General features: G+C 35.1%; 1 protein-coding gene across 2 annotated transcripts in view; it reads right to left on the reverse strand.

The window, feature by feature from the left end:
• LOC145669119 (gustatory and odorant receptor 63a-like) overlaps nucleotides 1-20,486 on the reverse strand; it is a 116,300-nt gene extending 95,814 nt beyond the window's left edge. The window contains exon 1 of one of the 2 annotated variants that reach the window (XR_014128139.1): nucleotides 20,358-20,486. The gene's annotated coding sequence lies outside the window, so the exon portion shown is untranslated. The remainder of the gene's footprint in view (nucleotides 1-20,357) is intronic. The other variant, XM_081737460.1, reaches the window with a different exon arrangement.
• Between the last annotated feature and the right edge of the window lie 410 nt (nucleotides 20,487-20,896).

The raw sequence follows: 20,896 nt of genomic DNA on the forward strand, positions 1-20,896 counted from the left end.
GGAAAACAACCATTAGGAAGTCCTAGGCGCAGATGGGAGGCGAATATTAAGATGGATCTCGCAGAGATTGGAATACAAAGTAAAAAAATTGATGCAAAAATAGAAGTCAGTGAAGAGCTTCTGTGAACCTCCGGGTTCCATAAAGTTAGTTAGTTAGTTAAAGCTTAGCTGCGGACAAGATCTTAAAGTTTAAAATAATTCAAAACAAATTATTCAGATCATGACCGTATTGGCGTTTATTAAATATTGTAGGTCATTTGCAATTGATGATTGAGGCAAAGCACAAATACAATAAAATAATTTAGTTCACATTAGAAAGTACAATAACATCAGGAATAAAAGTACCGGCAGCAAAGTAAAAGAGGAAATCATCTAGTACAACAAACAAAAAGAAAATATTTAGCGATTCATATCATAAAACAAAGGATAAATATATTACATAACAAGTAAAGGTGTGTGAGTTAATCAAACAGAATCAAGAATATGTTAGCTAAAGCATAGTTGGAAAGATACCAAAGAAAGAGCGAATCAGGACGTAATTTATGTAAAATTTAATTGGAAGGCCATCAAAATTAGGGTAGCACACAATAAGTTGGAATAGCTTAGGTTACATAGAAAGTCGTCAGACTCAAGCAAGAGAAGATACTAATCTGTAAGAGATGGCTTGTTAAAGGAACTTTACTTAGTTTTTATCTACTTCATCATATTATTCTATAAAAAGATACAGACATACATGAGAAAAAGAGAAATATTCAATAGAGATAAACCAACAAAAGAAGCGGGGAATTTAGAAGACGATCAAGGAAAGAGTAAAATAGAAATAGGTACAAATAGTACAAAAGGTAAAATAGAAATCTAATAGCATTCCACATAGAACAAATAGGTAAAAATAGTTAGAGAAAAACACAAAGAAAAGAAACTTTGATTAGAAAAAAAGGCATACAGGCAAAGAAAGAAAAAAGAGGCATACATGCAAAAGTTTACATGGTAGTAGAAGAAAGAAGGTTAGATTACAAGCGGAACAAAAGAAATAACCACAAAGCAACAAGTAGTAGCCGATACTCGATAATTCACATGCAACCAATAGGAGTAGTAGTAGTAGTAGTAGCGGAAGTAGCGATAGTAGTAGTAGCAGTAGTAGCAGCGGTAGTATTACTACTAGTAGTAGCAGTAGTAACTGTGGCAGTGGTAATACTAGTAGTAGTAGTAGTAGTAGCGGTAGTACTAATAGTAGTAGTAGTAACAGTAATACTAGTAGTACTAGTAGTAGTAGCGGTGGTAGTAGTAGTAGTAACAGTGGTAAAATACTAATAGCAGTAGTGATGGTAATACTACTAGTAGTAGTAGTAGTAGTAGTAATACTAGTAGTACTAGTAGTAGGGGTAGTAGTGGTAGTAGTAGTAGTAGCAGTGATAGAATACTAATAGCAGTAGTGATGGTAATACTACTACTACTAGTAGTAGTAGTAGTAGTAGTAGTAGTAGAGGTGGGAGTAGTAGTAGCAGTGGTAGTGATGGCAATACTAGTAGTCGGTAGTAGTAGTAGTGGGAGTAGCAATAGTAGTAGTACTAGTAGTAGGGGTAGTAGTAGCAGTAGCAATAATAGTACGGGTAGAATACTAGTGGCACTAGTGGCAGTGACAGTGGTAATATTAGTAGTCGGTAATAGTAGTAGCGATAGCAGTAGTAGTAGTGGGAGTAGCAATAGTAGTAGTACTAGTAGTAGGGGGGTAGTAATAGTAGCAATAATAGGACGGGTAGAATACTAGTGGCAGTGACAGTGGTAATACTAGTAGTCGGTAATAGTAGTAGCGATAGCAGTAGGACTAATAGTAGTAGTAGTAGTAGTAGTAGTAATAGTAGCAGTAGTGGGAGTAGCAATAGTTGTAGTAATAATATGCGTTCATGCAGCTTCAACGATCATGTGTTTTTACATATATAAAGTATCTGTAATTCAAACTTAGTTACTTAAGAACCCAGGGTAAATACATATGTAGCGGACTCAACTAATACAGATTTACTTTTAATTAGATACTTTCTGTTACATATACAATAAGGTTCCATATACGTAGACTCTCATTGGGTAAGCATTTATCTAATGTAGGGTTCCAGGGTAAGCAATTCTACATTGAACTAAATTAGTGACTATTTATAAGAAAAAAAGGGATGCCTAAATTTAATCATTATTATTGGTAAGCTTGAAAATGAATCTTTACAATGTATCAGCTATATTTTCTGACAATATCAATAACTTGGTCCTATCTGCAAATATAAATTGTATGGGCTACACATAATGAACAGTTTTTTTCTTAGTTTCACATGTGTCATTGTCTTGAACAATAGTATTCACATTGAACTGAAACAAGTGTTTCTGCTTCTCATAGTATTCATATTGACTACTCCTCATACTTTCACGAATATTAACAGCGTACAGTTCTTTCGCCTCTGATTATATTAAAATCTTCTAATTAAACGCGTATCCTACTTATAGTTAAAATTGCGTCCATTTAACTCGAATGTATGCCATACTCAATAGTAAAATTGTTGGGGGCCAGTGCTAGAAATTCTTGGTTCAACAAATCCTGTAGCGTTCTCATGCCAAAAAAAAAGTAATTTGTATAAATTGTAGTAAACAATCAGCGTAATCGTGGGTTTCCTTCCACTTTTTTTATATACTTTTTTCAACAGCTTTCTTTGTAAAGCAAATCAATATAAAAATTCATTTTTCATAATCACCATAAAGTGAAAAATACTGATTCTTTAACAAATACATACAAAATTTCCCTCTGCCCCAATCCTAGTGTCCGGTCTTAGTGTCCATGTCCGGTCAAGTAATTTCATAACAGTTTTTAAATCTTATATAAATTGTGGTGGGACCCCACCCCGCCTTTGGCTTACATTTGAAAGAAAATTGGTGAGTATTCTACGAAAGTCATAATTGCGGGACGGTAAACTAAAATATGTCGTCTTATTATAATAGTAAATTTCAAAGAATAAGTTGAGATATGGTAGTATCCCTGGTTGTATGCAACCCAGGGGTACATAAGTGCTTATCTAGTCTACATAACATTTCAGGCACTTTTCTATTAAATATGTTTGGTATCATTCCCTAAACTATATGTATTTCTTCCCTATATAGTTAAACCTGCTGTACGGTAAGCATTTTAAATGTCAAAATATACAAGTTACGACATGTCCTCAAATAAGTCATTATCCAAGGAAGCCTAGAAAATCTAAAATCTTAATTCCAATTCTATATGTATTTCTGAGTATTGTCCTGAACATCCCACTAATCAACCTTACAAGTATTGAGGAGTGCTATAACATTTTTCGACGGCATCAAATATTTTAAGGAAGCTAAAGACTCTATTTGTTAATTAAGAAATTTCATTTAATATTTTTTGTCCATCTAAACAATTTCTCATTTGTATTATCAAACGGAAATAGCTATAAACAAATCGGGTACGCTAATATTCAAATATTACTGTAAACAAGGCTGCGAAAACACAATTTATGATGTATACTGTTCAACTTATTTTACACAAATACGGAACTAATAGCTAATTTGATAATTCCGATATAAAATTATGTTTCCAATAATATTGAAACTCGATCGAGTACAAATCAAATTTAGTTTCAGGAAATACTAGTTTCAATAAAGTCAAATACTACGCTACAAACAAAATTCAAGAGTACTATAACTCGTTGTATCTAAAATTATGTCTACGGACCCTGTAATCATCATTATTTCTTAATAAAAAATGTAATCTACAAACTAAAATACCGTGTAATTAATCTAAATAGCAAATCAGTACAACTCCTCCTTTATATACTCTTAGTATTAATCAATTTGTCCTCATACCAAAATATTTCCTATATTTCTTTAATTGTGGGGAAATCAGTGATAAAGTACTTAGTTCAAAGGCAAGTTAGGGCATTATAACAATGTCCATAGATTTTTTTCGAGGTTCTATCTATTTTAATGGATCAAAATAACCACCATTTCCCTCATAACTTAACAACTATAATTGTAAAAAGTCAGTATTATTCCTCAGATCATTATAAGTGCTAGTTTTTCCTCAAATGACTTAAAACAATATAATGCAGTGAACAAAGTGAAAGAATTCTTTAAATTTGTTCTATCAATCTCCAAAACTTTAAAAACCCCTGTGTGCCGTCCGTTTTTTAAAATTACTAACAGTCTTTAGAATCTCAAACCAAACAAAGCGGCGCTACTAATTCGATAATATATGCCTTATATAATTACACCGTTGGAGGTTCATGTCTCAAATAGCCATAACTTTGAAACTTACACTGAGAAAAAAAATGTAGGTGGCATACTTAAAAACGTAGGTTACATTCGTAATTCCTGTAGTTTCTGGACTTAACGTACAACCGTATATAACATCCTGCAGCAAACGTATAGCTGAAAAAGTATGTATTATACGCACTGTCTGCATAAGTGCAATGACGTCATTCGTGTGACGTCATCTGCAGTAACAAATATATACGGAGGTGATATCTAGCTTTGTGACGTCAGGATCGTATGTAGCATGTGGGTTAATAATGACGACACACACTGACTATCAGGACGGAGCATAATTTCAAGAAGTATGCAATATACGTTCTTTACGTATGTTTCTTGCGTTCAACCCCAAGACAGCATCTATATTGTACTTGTGCCCCGTACGTACGACTAGATACAGTATACGTATTGTACGTATGTATTATACAGATTTTCCTTATGTCGCACACAGCTTGTCCAGATACAGCATACAGAATATCCATATGCACCATACAGAGTGCACATATGTAGCTTACAGACTGTATGCATGCAGCATATAGATTATACGTATGTCGCGTACAGGTTGGCCATATGTAATGTATGGATTGGATGTATATAGCTAATAGGTTGTCCATATGAAATATACGGATTTTACTTGTATCGCATACGTATTGCCTTCTTGTAATATATTGGTTTGGACATATGCAGGATCTAGATTGTACGTATAGTGCACCATTATTAAAGTGCTGCAACATACTGCAAAATGCATGATACATTCTTACTGTAATGTTGTCAAATATTGTTTTACTCTGTATGAAAACTAAATAGCTTAAAATATGTTTGATCTCCTTTGTGCCAATAATAATAAAATTAACAATCTTAGTTTGGAGCAGTGAAAGTGTCCAAAGAAATGTATTTACCTGCAGGGTGTCCTATAAGTTTGGATTTCCTGCTAATTCGTTGGGAAGCTACTGCAAAGCCAAGTGTTGAAAAGTGACACAAGCGTTAATTTTAAAATTATGGGCACAAAGGAGGTTAACCATATGTTAAACTATTTTCGTTTTCATACAGAGTAAATCAATATGTGATATATTACTGTAAGAATTTATCATATGCTTTGTTGTTAGTTAGTTCCAGCACTTTAATAATAATGCAAAATGCACAGCCATATACAATCCTATATTCAAACTCAAACAACTTCTCTGTACATTTTAATTAACAGGTATGTTTTTTTTTTTTTAATGTCGCAACAATTAAAAGTATGGTGTCAGCTGAAAACGTGTTCGCTCACAAGATAATTTCTACTCAGTACTCGCCATAAAAAAGCAACACCAAGAAGGAGGCTGGGTAGCTGCGCCAAAGTTCCCAGGCCGATACCTAATAGTAAGTGCAGAATACTCTTAAACGTCCGCCGTATTCGCTGTGCGACAACGTGGTGACAGCGGAGGCGTTGTGCAGCCATCGACTAAACATATTTATCCTTCCCTGCTCTAGACATTCTGCTAATTTGGATTTTCGTGGGTGCATCCTTCTTAGTGCAACATTTTAAGCAACGAGCGGATTAACAGTCTCATACATTGCTTAAAGAAAGAGCAATGATTCTCAGAATTACTCGGAAGATATTATATATATATATACAATAATTTAAAACTGTTATTTCAAACTTTGCAATTCAGAGCACGAAAAGAACTATAGCTAAAGGAACACTGATTTTAGCCAGATAGTAACTAGTAAACTCAATCACACTCAGTACTATTAGTTCATGGTGTTATCCGTAAGTCAGAGATCATGGTATCTCATTTCGTGTAGACTTTTGCATTTGTTTAATGCTAAAAATGTATTTTATCCCTACTTGAACCCAGTACCATATATATATACCGACAGGACGTACCTTAGTCACAAGGTGACATGAGTGAAACACTAAACTATTCGATTGACACCTGCGGCCTTGTCAACACTAGAGAAAGTTACAAAGTGATTAAGTAAATACGGAACATAGTTCATACAAAGTATAGCGATGTATGAAGTCTCCGTTTCATACGACTTGGATAAAGGATACATCTGAAATTGCAACAAAAAATATATGATTTCTCTGGATAATTTGGATTAGTCCAGAATTCGAACACATATACGTTGGTAAGTCGAACTTTTTTTTTTTTTTTACTTCTTTCTTCGGATTCCCAATAAAGTTGACTACTGAAAAGCTGAGTTACAGATTCTGTATTAAAACAACACCTTTGCTAGACATGTTCAGTATACACATTGTCTTACATACAGAACAATACATTAGTTATTAATGCATGTCTGAAATAATAGTGCTTCGTATAGAATTTTACTTCATTCAAACGTAATAGCACGAAGATAAAAAAATATTGCGAAAGATAATGTTCTTATTACAGAGAAAAAGAGTTGAAATGACTTAACAGTAACAAACATTTGCTTTAAACAGAGACAATATTTTATTCTAATTTATGGAAGAAAGAAATAATTTGTAGTACAGTATCTTTATTAGGGTTATATGTTCGTACAAAAGAATGTAAATACAATTGGGTCTGTCTTCAGAAAGGACGTATTTTTAGCCACAACCTACACTGCTTCTTTTCACTGTCTTTCAAGCAGAATCCTGGTTTGATGCACGAAATACCTGAAACAAAAATCAGAAAACATTTAAAATGTTACATTCGGTGTGCTCAACTTGGTTGTACTTAACAATACAAAGTATCTTAACATTTTTGAGATTAAATGGACAAAATCTGTTCGGTCAGGTATGGACTTTTAGGTTGCACATAGAAAAATTACGAAGTGTTTATTGATGCTGAATAACAACTCAAAATGTATTACTATTCAAAAGTAAGTGGGTACCCCAATGGTGTTCGGGGTACCATGGGGTATCTAATGTCTGTATTTTTTTAGATATATGGAAATGTATGTCTCTAAAATCTAAGGAACTGACATCTGTTTACCGAAAACCTCAACTCGGTAAGCCTTATGGATATTGAGATATGGGAAAATAAAGAGCGACACCATAGAAGTGTGGGGTTTGAGTACTAGATGGTGCAGTTTCGGAAATGTAATTACGAGGGCTTACAACAACCTCAAAAGTTACGAGGGCTTACACTACACACACGCCCTGATGGGGCTTTTCGGGTACCATGATATTCGCAGAACTCTCATTTCTAAATATTCTAAAATATGTCTTAATAACGTTTTAAAGAACGTTAGAGGTGTGTGTTTGCCGAAACTGCAAGTCGGTACGCCTAACAGTTACCGAAATATGGTGAAATAAAAAGCGACACCATAGGTACGTGGAGCTTGCATATTAGACAGTACAATTTAGAAAATTAATTAAAATATGACTATCAAGATATTGTCAAATAAAGGGAGGATCCATACAGTTATGGGATTTTCGTGTTAGGTGGTAAAGTTTCCGAAACCGGTCATGGAAAGTTAATAAGCATCAGTAGCAATTTCATCTTAAAGTAATTAGGTACTTCCATGGAGTTTAAGAACATCATGGGGTCTACCAAGGTTAAATTTTAAAAGCTTTGGAAAATATATTTTGACATTTGTAAAGAGTATTAGAAATATGTATTTACCTAAAATTTCCAGCTAGTACAACTAGCAGCTAGAGAGACACCATACAATAAAAGCGTATTAGATCTTGAAATTTCAGAAAACAATTATTGATCCTAACAAAAGTTAAATAAGATGGTACTTCTATGGGTTAAGTGACTACCTCAGACTTGTCAGTACAATTTCGATCGAAAGATTAATTCAGCTCTAAATTTTCTTTGGACAATTCCAAGCGTTCATCGGGCTCTGAAATAAGTGAACATTTTTTGTCAATATCTAATATAGCAAGCGAGATATAAGAAATTATTTTATGACGTCGTAAAAATAGAGACCCACATGGATTTGTACTTTTGAGTCTTTGCTGTAAGAAGAAATTTCAGAAAACAACCGTATATACCTTAATAGAAAATTAAATGGGCGGGAGCACGGTGGCTTAGTGGTAGAGTGCTTACCTCTGGTGTATTGGGTTCGTGGTTCGATCCGCGGCCGTCAGTTTGTAGTGGACATCGTATTCGTGGGTTTTCTAGGGGTACTACCTCTCCTCCCACCTTTGCATTCCATCAATTCTGTCAACAACATTCACTTGCTTTAATCGTAATCTCCCTGAGACTAAAATGCATAATCGTGGGTCGCTACACTGAAATATTTCCTTTTATTTAATTTTAAAATGAAATAGGGAGTTAAGTATGATCGTATCTCTATGGGATAAGTGAAAACTCCAATAGTTTCTGCAAAAGAAGACTAGTTAAAAACCCTACCACTAAGCTACTGTATCCCCGTCCATTGAATTGTCTATTAAGGTATATACAGTAGTTTCCTGAATTTTTTTCTTATGGGAAAGACCCAAAAGTACAAATCCATAAAGATCTATTTTTACGTCATAAAATATATAATTCCTTATATCTTCTCGACTATCTTAGATATTGACAGCGACTTTTCATTCTTTTGCACAGCTCGATGAACCCTTGGAATTGCCTGAAGAAAACCTAGGACTGAACTAAATTTTCGATCGAAATTGTACTAAGGTACTCATTTAACCCATAGAAGTACCCATCTGATTTAATTTTGTTGCGACCAATAATTGTTTCCGAAATTTCAAGATCTCGTACGCTTTTATTTCAGTGTTTCTCCAGATGTTAGATGTAATAGCTGGAAGTTTTGGGTAAACACATATTTCAAATATTGTTTACAAATGCCAGATTATATTTTCAAAAGCTTTTAAAATTTAATTTTGGTAGACTCCATGATGTTCTAACACCCCCTGAAGATATCTAATTACTTTAAGATGAAATTGCTACTGGTGTTTATTAACTTTCTATGACCGATTTCGGAAATTTTAGTATCTAACACTAAAACCCCTTAACTGTGTTGGTCCTCCCTTTATTTGACAACATCTTGATAGCCGTTAGTCATATTTTAATTCAATTTCCGAATTCTAGCGTCAAGTATGCAAGTCCCACATACCTATAGTATCGCTCTTTATTTTCCCATATCTCGGTATCCATAAGGCTTACCGAGTTGCAGTTTTCAGTTAAAAAAAAAAAATCAGTTGTTTACATTTTAGAGACATGTATTTCCAAATATCTAAAATGCAGAAATTAGGTACCGCATTGGAACCCCATTGGAGTACTCACTTACTTTTGCATAGCAGGGTAAAAACGCCAATGGTTCTCACTTTAAGGTTGAAAACATACTATTTTGTCTCTTCTCTGAGCATCGTGAATCTGTCGGAGCTGTACCATAGTTGGAAGGACTCACTGATCCTTCCTATAATGACCATATAGTCAGAATTCAAAAAGGAGTAGCCGTTGAAGGAAAAACAATATTTTAAAATCCTTGCACCAGTAGTCGTCACCTTAAAATCAAAATGTTCCAGTAGTAGTCAGGATTTTCTACCAGTATTCGTCACTCAAATAGCTTGATATAATTTATTCAAAAACGCACTGTGTATCAGTTTAGGGTTAAGAATACAATATAAAGTAGTAAGCTTAATAACTTTGCATCACTTTTAGCACTCAAGAAAGAAAATAGAAACGTTTTTACATACTTTTTAAAGCAATTTCAGAAAGAAATATGTTAACTGAATTCAAAAGTTAACTGTATATCACTTTCACGTTAAGAGTACAATATTAAATACTATGTTTAATAACTATACATCACTTTAAACACTCAAGAATGAAAATAAACGTTTGTACATTCATTTTAAAAACAATCTGAGAAATAAAATAAGTTAACTGAATTCAAAATTTAATTATACATCACCTTAAGCTTAAGAATACACTATAAAATACTGAGATTAATAAAAAATGAAATCTTTAACGTCCCACGGTTATGCTGGTTAGGCTAAAGGAGACGGTGATAATGAGAAATGACTGAAATGGTGGAATAAAGAAAGTGGCAGGAAATGGGAGAACCCCGAGAAAACCCACGAGGACGGTGTTTGTCCACCACAAAGTCCACACGGCGCGAGCTGGGATCGAACCAGGGACCCCCTGCACCGGAGGTGAACGCTCTACCACTGAGCCACCGAAGAGTAGACGACTGAAGGCGCAAGTAGCATACAAATTTATGATGCTGAAGGCGTTATTTTTCACAGCTATGGAGGAAAGAGATAGAAACAAAGAAAAAAATAACAGGAAATCTTTGTTTTACGTCCTACGAATATGCTATGTAGGTTGACGGTCAGAATTGAGTAATGAAAATTGATGATCTTGGAATACGATTTGGCCGAATAACGAGGGAGAAAATAATCATTGATTAAATATTAAATTGAAAAGAATTAAGAACCTGACGCTTAAATACTTATCTATCCGGCACCCATCTTGATCCCCATAAAATATCATGAAGTGCTTGATTGATTCTAAACCCAATAATAGTAATAGTAATTTAACAAGAAACACAGAATATATAATTTACGCACCTTGAAATGTAGAAATTAATGATTGTAATCCCCAGCTTTCCAATAGACCTTTGATTTCTTCAAATGAAGATTCGGATATCTTGTTTCTTCTCAAGCAATAATGGGTTACAATAATCAGTTGCAGTCCAAAGCCAAGTCACTAAGTGAAGCATGAATATAAAAGAATTCATTAGTTAGATGCATACAAAATCCTACGCATGTAAATCCGAATCTACTTATATTAAATTGTAAATTTAAACAAACTAAATTATACTACAGTTATAGTGACATAAAACATACATTAAATAAGGTATACAGGGTGTCTCAAAAGTCCCCTGACATAGGGTAACTCTGTTATTATCAGAGTTACAACAAAATGTAGGAGAGGAAAGCATCTCCAAATATGATGTTTTCAATCTAAAGTGAAGGAATTTTTAAAATCGGATGACTCGTTTGCGCTGTACACTCTTTATGCGCCTAATGTGAAATGAAAATGCAACGTTGCCATTTACCTGGACCTACAACATAAGTGAATGAAGTTACTTTCTTTTGCGCTAACATTTCGATGGCCAGCCCCCGTTTCAAACAGGAACTTCATTCACTTATGTTGTGGGTCCAGGTAAATGACAACGTTGCATTTTCATTTAAATTTGGGTGCATAAAGAGTATACAGCACAAATATCTCGTCCGATTTTTTTTTTTTAAAAAAAAGTGTTCACTTTAGATTGAAAACGTCATATTTCGATATGATTTTTCCTCTTACATTTTGCTGTAACTCTGATAATAACAGAGTTACCCTATGTCAGGGAACTTTTGAGACATACTGTATACATCATAAGAAGTTCCTTTCTAAATTCTACACGGATGTGGTTTCATTGAATGTGAGGTGGGTGATACACATTAGGCCTTTTGGGAGTACATCACACGGACGACCGTAATTTTGTGTTCAAAATTTTTATTATGAACTGGTGGGATATGTGATACATATGGCCACGGGCTAGAATTTTCTCAGTATGTCAAAAATGCAATCAGATTTCATGCAGCTTAATTTGGTGAAAAGCTATTGCCAATTGAACGTTACATTTACCTCTTTCTTGCAGATGTTAAACCATGCCGTTAGCACGTGAGGAATGGATCGAAATAATAAAACTGTGGGACTGGAGGAGTATATGTGCAGTGGTTGCCGATTGCAGAGTCATCCACAATGTGACTCTGTGTCACATGTTTCAGTGCTACAGTAATTAACTAAATTTGAGAAGACGAGCACATTCGTGAACATACATCGTAACGGTTCAAACTCGCGGGCCCTTTTTCCTTCCCCATTTTGAACCGGTACATGAAAATGCCATTTTCTCTATGTTTGCCTGCGCCGATTTTGAAAATTCCTTCACTAATCGATTTCTCTCGACGAGTACTACAAGAATCAGTTAAAATCGCACGGGCCATTTTTTCTTCCCCATTTTGAACCGGTACATGAAAATGCGTTTTTCTTCATGCTTGCCTGCGCCGATTTTGAAAATTTCTTCACTAGTCGATTTCTCTCGTTGAGTACTACAAGAATCAGTTAAAATTTCGCGGCCCTTTTTCTTCCCCATTTTGATCCGGTACATGAAAATGGGTTTTTCTTCATGCTTGCCTGCGCCGATTTTGAAAATTCCCTCACTAGTCGATTTCTCTCGTTGAGTACTACAAGAATCAGTTAAAATCTCGCGGGCCCTTTTTCCTTCCCCATTTTGAACAGGTACATGAAAATATGATTTTCTCCATATTTGCCTGCGCCGATTTTGAAAATTCTTTCAGTAATCGATTTCTGTCGTCGAGTACTACAAGAATCAGTTAAAATCTCGCGGGCCCTTTTTTCTTTCCCAACCCAATATTTTTATATATTTTGAATGTATTCAAGTATGGAACAAAAGTGTTTAATTCCCTTAGTAGGCTTCTCAACTTAATATTTTTCAACTTAAATTTTATTTGTTTTGATTATTTATTTTCTTGTGACTCAATATTTAATTGCAATCGTTCATTGGGGAGAAGGGTGGCCATTCTCAAATATATAAATATAGTATTCTTAAAATTTATGTCTTCTCGTATTATTAGTTTCTTCCACTAGACCTGGAAATTGCAAAATTAATACCTGGAAAACCTGGAAAATTCAGGGAAATTGAGTTCCATATTTATGTATGAACCCTGCTATTTACAATTTTTTTCGAATAGGGAGAATTGTACAAAAGGGTGTTTTGGGAATGGTATAACAGTAGGTTTCTGGGGGTGTTGTTCGAAATGAAATAAAATCTTTAAGTTTTACGTCCCACTATTATGCTTGCTAGGCTACAGATGACTTGGTGTTGTTCGGTGGGGGTCAATGTTGCCAATTTTGGGAAAAGTCACTAAATCAGGGGAATTCGACCTCAACGATAGCGTAGGGTGACCATAAAATTTTCAGTTAATAACGAGATAGGTTCTGGCTTTTAGATCTACCTTTGTTCTTACCAGTACCTTGGGGCCGCGGTGGCTCAGTGGTAGAGCGTTCACCTCTGGTGTTTGGGGTTCCGGGTTCAAACCCTGCTCCCGCCAAGTGAACTTTGTGGTGTACAAACACCGTGTGCGTGGGTTTTCTCGGGGTTCTCCCGTTTCCTCCCACTTTCTTCATTCCACCACTTCATTCATCTCTCATCATCACCGTCTCCTTTAGCCTAATCGGCATAACCGTGGGACGTAAAACTCAAAAATTTCATTTCATTTCATTTATCAGTGCCTTGATATCAGAGTTCCCCCTCTCTCTCTCTTTGTTACTGAGCGGGTACTTATGAAAAAGGAAAGACACGTTGAAGTTTGTTCAACACACAACCAACTGCTAAATCTCTGCTGTCTTTCGAGCAGTACTACGAACTATAGAGTATGTTTAATATAGGGAATTTCAGTTCAATTTTTGCCTCTTTGTTGTTATTAATACTTTTAAAAGGAGTAAAGGTACTGGGTTTGTTATTTACTTCTTTCATTTACATAAAATGGGACGAATACTACTTTTTTCCATCTACTGACGGGAAGGCCGGGAAACGCCCCTAAAACGGGACTGTCCCGGTCAAAACGGGACGTATGGTCGCCCTACGAATAATTTTTCCGATTGGAGACTTTTATGGGTGATTTTTAAATGACGATTCAGCTACTTATACATTTAGCGACTTTTTGCTGCAAACAAAATTTTCATCTGTAGAGAAGCATTATTAGTTCAAAACAGTTTTTGAACTAATAATGCTTCTGTTTGTTCTTTTTTCTGTTTGTTTGTTTTAATCAGCGCAAGTGATGAAGAGTTTGGAAATACAGCGTACCCACTGGCCCACAATCCTGCATTGTTATGTTGCCCTTGTCCTCTAACGAAGAAGAACTACAAACTTGATGTCCTTTAGTTCGCAGTTTCCGTTGAGAGACACACGTAATACATCTTTACCGATAGCAAAAAGATTAGCTATAGATGCGTGAATAAAGGCGATGTGGATGTTTGTTATATTTGTTCTTTGGGGTCTTTTAATTATTCTGCAGTTTTTCTTTTACAAAAAATTGCTTAACGTAAGTACTGTAGTGTTAATTATTTCGGAACTATTTTGACTCCACAATATGAACAAAAGTACCCGAAACAATCTGAAATGATCCCTGAATTCAAGGATTGGTTGCGCCCTGTTTACAAAGATGTGAGTAGAACCAGCGGCGCAAATCTGTCTACAACATTGGGGGGGAAGGGTAAGACCGTTACCATACTTTTTATTTTGCGATGTCCAAAATAGTTATGAAGTTGAAAAACAATGTTGTGGAGTATCAGAGTTGTCTTCAGCATTGGGAAGCTGCAGATTTGAGGCTTATTCTGGGAGACGTCTATTTTATCTCACGTTCCTTTGTAGCAATTGGACAAAAATCATCAAATTTCTCCCAAAAAACACATTTCAAATCGGATTATTGGGGAAAACTCCCCCTCAGTTCCAAGATTGGAGGGGACATGTATCCGTCATCCCCCCCGGGATTTGCGGCAGTGAGTAGAACATATTGTTTAGTTTACATCTACAACTTTAAAACAATGCTTATAGACAATGAATTTCTCGATTATTTTTTATAGCGACTTTTCACCCAAAATTCGAGTCGCCACCTCTCGTTTCGGAAACTTATTGTCAACATTTTGGCAACACTGGTTGCGGGGAGAGCTACAATGGAAATGAAAATGAAATGAAATCTTTGAGTTTTATGTCTCACGGTTATGCCGGTTAGGCTAAAGGAGACGGTGATGATGAGCAATGAATGAAATGGTGGAATGAAGAAAGTGGGAGGAAACGGGAAAATCCCGAGGAAACCCACGCACGCAGTGTTTGTTCACCACAAAGTTCATTTGGCGGGAGCTGGGATCGAACCCGGGACCCCAAGCACCAGAGGTGAACGCTCTACCATTGAGCCACCGCGGCCCTAAGAGATTGAGAGTCATAAACTTAGTCACTTTCAATTTTGTAATATATATATATATACTGTATATATATATTACAGTATATATTACTGTATATATATATTACATCACTGACTGATAACTAAAATGCTTGGATTGTATATATAAAAGTCACCCCCTGCCCGTAAAAAGCTCCATTCAAACTCGGAATCGAACAATTGCATCTGTAAAGCAGTGCTGAGTTGATTTTAACGTTCCTTTCAGCAGCAAGGCTGTATGAGACATGGACTTACAGATTAACGTGAAATCCGAACCACATAAGCTCCGGCCGGGAATCGAACCCGGGTGTCCCACGCCAAAGGCGTGTACACTAACCACTTAGCCACGAGGGAACCCATCTGGGTAATAGTTAAGAACAGGTACTTCTCATCTCCCGTGCACGAGGATACATCTTATTGTTGCACTACCTAAACACCCTAAGTACAAGGGCAAGAACTCAGTCTATTACCTGCTTTTTAACATCCTAGATCAGCGTTTCCTAACCTTTTTCAACTTGCGGCACACTACGGATGTAACTTGAATTCTCGCGGCGCACTCATAGATATTATTATTTGTAAATATAAAACTAGTATTTTTTCTGCGATTATTGATCTCCTTCTCACAGAGAAGAAAGCTCAATCACTGTTTTTTTCCCCGTGGTAAATTATTATGCTTATTTTTCATTCTAATTTAAAAATATAAAACAATTGCAATGAAATATTGGACTCAGGTTTTTAAAACTAAGCTTTCTTGTTCGAAAACTGTATCCAACCTTTCACTAAGAAGTAAGATCACTAAATAACGAACGAACAAACAAATCTTTTTTACTTTTAAAATACAAATGTATTTAATTTGTCGAAAGGATTGAATGTTATTTTAAATTTTCAAGTTACAAAATAGTCTGCAACAATAAAGAAGCAATAATAGTTACAACAATGATAACCAATATATATTTTCAACATTAAAAATGTACAGAAAAGTAACACGGTATGAAACTTAAAGTTGTAGATTCATAGTAGAGGTTCATAGTAATGTGAAATAAAAATATACATTTTTCCTTCGTCTTGCAATTTGATTGCTATAGAATTAATAATTTGCTTCGACTTCCTCGCGGCACACTAGCGGCCCATTCACGGCACACCAGTGTGCCGCGGCGCACCGGTTGGGAAACGCTGTCCTAGATAGTCAATGAATAATTCCTGAAAGTATGGCGTTTCTCGTCCTTCCCTAAATGGGAAGTACGGCTCCTTAACTATAACCCTCATCTGTAAGGCAGTGTAAGCAACAAAAAATTAAAAAAAAAAAAAACGCACACTGGATGTTTGCGCAACTGAGGATCAAAACATCCTCAATGGAGTATGAGAAATCGTAAACGTCAATCAAAGTGTGCTTTTGCTTATTCATTACTTCGTTAATAGTTAATTCCTTCTAGAAATAGTGAAACAATACTATGAAGAAACACTAATTAAACTAATAACTATTACGTTGTGTTTCTTACCATACCGTTTTTACCAGCCATAGAATTTGAACCTAGTACTATACTGCATTAGTCACGCCGGAACGAAGGGTGAAATTCAAACGCCTGGCACTCGTAGGTGTTGAAGCTGTGTTGTAGTTACGCGGCCTGCGTTGGTACTCCTCAACATAAATACGTCACTGCCCAAAACCATGAAACATCACAGACAGAAGACAGGGGCACAATCAGTGCCTGACACTTCACGAACTCAAACCCGCCAAGACTCAACTCAACATGACCTTCAATTACGTTCTACAGTAGAAACCAAACCAATGCTAAGGCACAAACTTACCAACTTCCTATATGAAAACACAAGAAAAAAAAAATTCAAACTTTTTGGTTCCAAAGTGATGCCATAACAATAATACTAAAAAGGTTTTAATTCTCAGTAACCCAAACATTAATTAACTAGGGAACATAACAAGCAAAAATAAATAAATAGAAATCAAATCAAATTAAATTTAAAAAATAAAAACCTGACAAGTAAGCTCTCCCTGACTACTTTTTTTTTAAATTTCAGTGAGGCTGTAAAATATATCAATATCTTCGTCAAATATATATATTTCAATGTAAACAAGTTCTTTAAACAAAAGAAAGCTCTGTAGTAGAGCGCTTACCTCTGACCTGTTAGGTCCCTGGTTCGATTCCTGCTCCCGACAAATAGCCTTTTGGTGAACACTGTAGGTGTGGTTATCCTTAAGACTTTCCAGTTTCCTTACATTTTCTTGATTCCACCATTATCATGTATCTCATCGTCACCTTCTCACTTACGTTTATGTACAATCATGGGGCGTTAAACTAAAAGTAAAAAAACAAAAAAATGCAAATATCCTAATAAAAATGAGTTTTCTAGACTACACAAGTGGCCCCGCGTAGCGTAGTTGCTAACGCTCTCGCCTTCGGTGCGAACGGTCCCGGGTTCGATCCCGTTGGGGATCGATTTCCTCAGTCGAAAAAGTATCAAAAGATTTTAAGTCCAGCCATCCTGAATGAGATTTCCTTGGGTTTTCCTCATTCACAGCAGGAAAATGCCGGAGTGGTACCTAACATATAGGTCCCAGGCCGTTTTCTTCCTTCCCCAATCCTTTCTTCCCTTCCTTTACCCGGATAGTGTGCTCATCGAGGGACGTCATCCCTCATATGTGACGGGCTAACAAGGCCATTGATGCCGAAAGCCCAGAGACCTAAAGTCTAAATCTTCACTACACAAGGGAATTTTCGCGCTGAAAACGGTTTCTTAGCAATTATGTTAAGCAGTCCTGTAGTAACTCTGCACCACGTAATAAATCGTCACATATAAAACGGAATGAATAAACACATAACATTCATTTTGCTACCTTGTAACGTAAAATGTTTCAAAACATTAATATTCAAAGATTTCTCAAAATTCAGATTCACCCATTCCATTCTCCTCAATCATTAACGAGTTGTAGTCATAAACTATATTACTTACTTAGTACTATACTAAAGCAAGTTACACTAAAAGAATATATAATTAATGGAATATTTAACTAAAGTAATAGTTAACTAGTGCACTTACCCAGGTTTTTGTTTCGTTCCTCTCTTCTTTTCCGATTGTAACAACCTCGTTTCGCAAGCAAAAGACGGTAGTTCAATGACGTCAGCCATGGCGAAAGAAAGAGTGTCTATAGGCGGTCTGGATCTCAAGTACAGATGGACGTATATAACGTATAACTGAAGTACTTAACATACGTATATGTATGTAAAATACAGAAGATTGTTAGATGTCAGACATTCTGCAGCGAAATGATGTAATATCTAAGCGGGTAAAAGGCAGTACCTGTGTAGTATATGGATAAAGTACGCTCCGTACAGATTTCCTTAGTAAACATAACGAATCCTTGTATTTGTACAATATACCGCTGTCCGGATAATGGATTTTTCTCAGTGTATGTTTCGCCACCCATTAAAAAGTAATAACTTAGTTCATACACTCTATCCAATGTCCTTAAGTGTCAATATTAACTGTATTACGCTATTTCATCAGTTATGAATCTATTCGCTTTGCTTCACTCTAAATTTTCTATGACATCCATTAAATTAAAAACTGTTATTTCGCTCTACGCGATTTCTACTTTCATTTAAGCTGCTCCCCATAAAATTTAATTTTATATGCGTCCAAAAGAAATAACATCTATAAAGTATTAAGGTTTTCTCGGAGTATCATATACGGCTTTAACACGGTGGAGATCCCCCATGTTACTTCCTGTGGTTCAGGAATATAATAATAAAATATAAGTCCGTGTCTCCTATAGTCTAGCTGTTAAAAGTAATAATAAAGCTTGTTCCTTACTAATCAATTAACGTGCACGCCCTAGTTGTGGGAGACCCACCAATGGGGAAGCAACGCTAAGCTATGGCTCATATACCCCACAGTTCTAAATGAACTCTATGTATTATCTTGGACATTAAACGTAATTTTACTCAATAACCGTAAAATTGAAAAAGTACATTTTCGATGAGTCATAATCCAAAAGATCTAAGTGGGAAAATAAAATTCAATTACAAGTCTAATATAAGAAATAACATTACGGTCAATAAGCGTAAACTCCTCTCATTATGTGGCGTAAAGCACCTAAATGTTAATGGAAATTATTCTACAATTACATCTCATGATTTGTCCCTAGCTGGACACTCTTTATTTTTACTGCTACCAACTCGCTGGATACTCACAAAATTTTATAATTCAAACCCTTTAAACTTAATTATTCTGTCACGGAGTAATTCCTGTAACATTGGCAATGCCCCATTTCATATAAAGTCAATACTTTATACTATCGGTATGTGAAATCAACAATAAAAAGTTTAGTATTCGATGACTATAAGGAAACATCCTAAATGTAATTCACTAGACTTGACATCACAATTTAATGGTCATATTACAAAATAAGGAAAACAAACGTAATGATAATAAAAGGCACTGAAAAACAACCAAATAAGATAATATTCTTGCAATTAATCCTTTTTTTTCGCAAAACGAAGGATTCTCTCTTTATATATAATCTCAAATTGATTCCTAGTTAAAAACCTTAAACAACAACGTGATAAATACGCATTTCACACTACTAAACTCCAATAAATCACTTCAACAAATAATGTTTCCTACAGCTTTGATTCTAATTCTGTACTGCACAATAATAAAATAGAAAAATCCCCAAACGAAAAAACAAAGTTTGAAATCGAGCTCAAGATGCGCTAAATTCCAACTCAATAATAATAATAATAATAATAATAATAATAATAATAATAATAATAATAATAATAATAATAATAATAATAATAATAATAATAGAGCTTCTTTACTGCTAAACTTTTTTTAGCGTATGCGCCTTCGGCAATTAATTCTTTATTCCTACAAAGTAGTATTCAGCTCTGCTTTCCATTGTTTACATTCTTCAAAGTTTGTTCTTTTCATTTAAAAAAAAAATCGGTGCTGAACAGGCCTATAAACTCAAACTTAACTACAATCAACATAATGAAACAAATCTCTTTCAATAAAACAAAGATTAAAAACGAAATATCAATTTCATGAATTAATCAATCTTTGCAATATTTAATTCTATATTTTCTATGTATAAAATTAGCTAAAGTTTTCTTACCTTAATTCTGCATAAGCGCTGAAACAATCTTCGTTGTCAATACAGCTAGCTGCAGAAATCAAACACCAAAACTAGAGCACCAATAAATTCTAATACGACCACACAATAAATTTTCTCTATACCAAGCGCAGTACTCGGCATATAATAAAACGGCTATGGTCGGTCATGTATTTATAAACCCATCTCAATTCCGTCAAAGCATAAGTTCGTTTACCTATCCTCCCTTTTCCTATCTATGATTAGTTACAAAATATCTTTCAGCTTTCTACCGCTATGCTTATTTTAAAAGAAAAAATAGATAAAATCTGATTTCCTCATGCATTTTCATCAGATATAATAAATGAGGGGTCAGTCTCCTGCCTTGTCCTAGTTTTTAGGTTAAGCAAACAGTTAACCAATTTATTTATTTCATTTCTAGCCAGCATGTTATTCCAAAAATAAGATTGCACTTAAAAGAGAAAATTGTGGAAACCGTTTACTGATTACATGGCAATAACCCCTGTAAATAACGACGCCAGTATACATAGCACTTTCTTTCC

Source organism: Thermobia domestica, chromosome 13 (genome assembly GCF_964235325.1).
Source record: "Thermobia domestica chromosome 13, izTheDome1.hap1.1, whole genome shotgun sequence".
Classification (NCBI taxonomy): Eukaryota; Metazoa; Arthropoda; class Insecta; order Zygentoma; family Lepismatidae; genus Thermobia; species Thermobia domestica.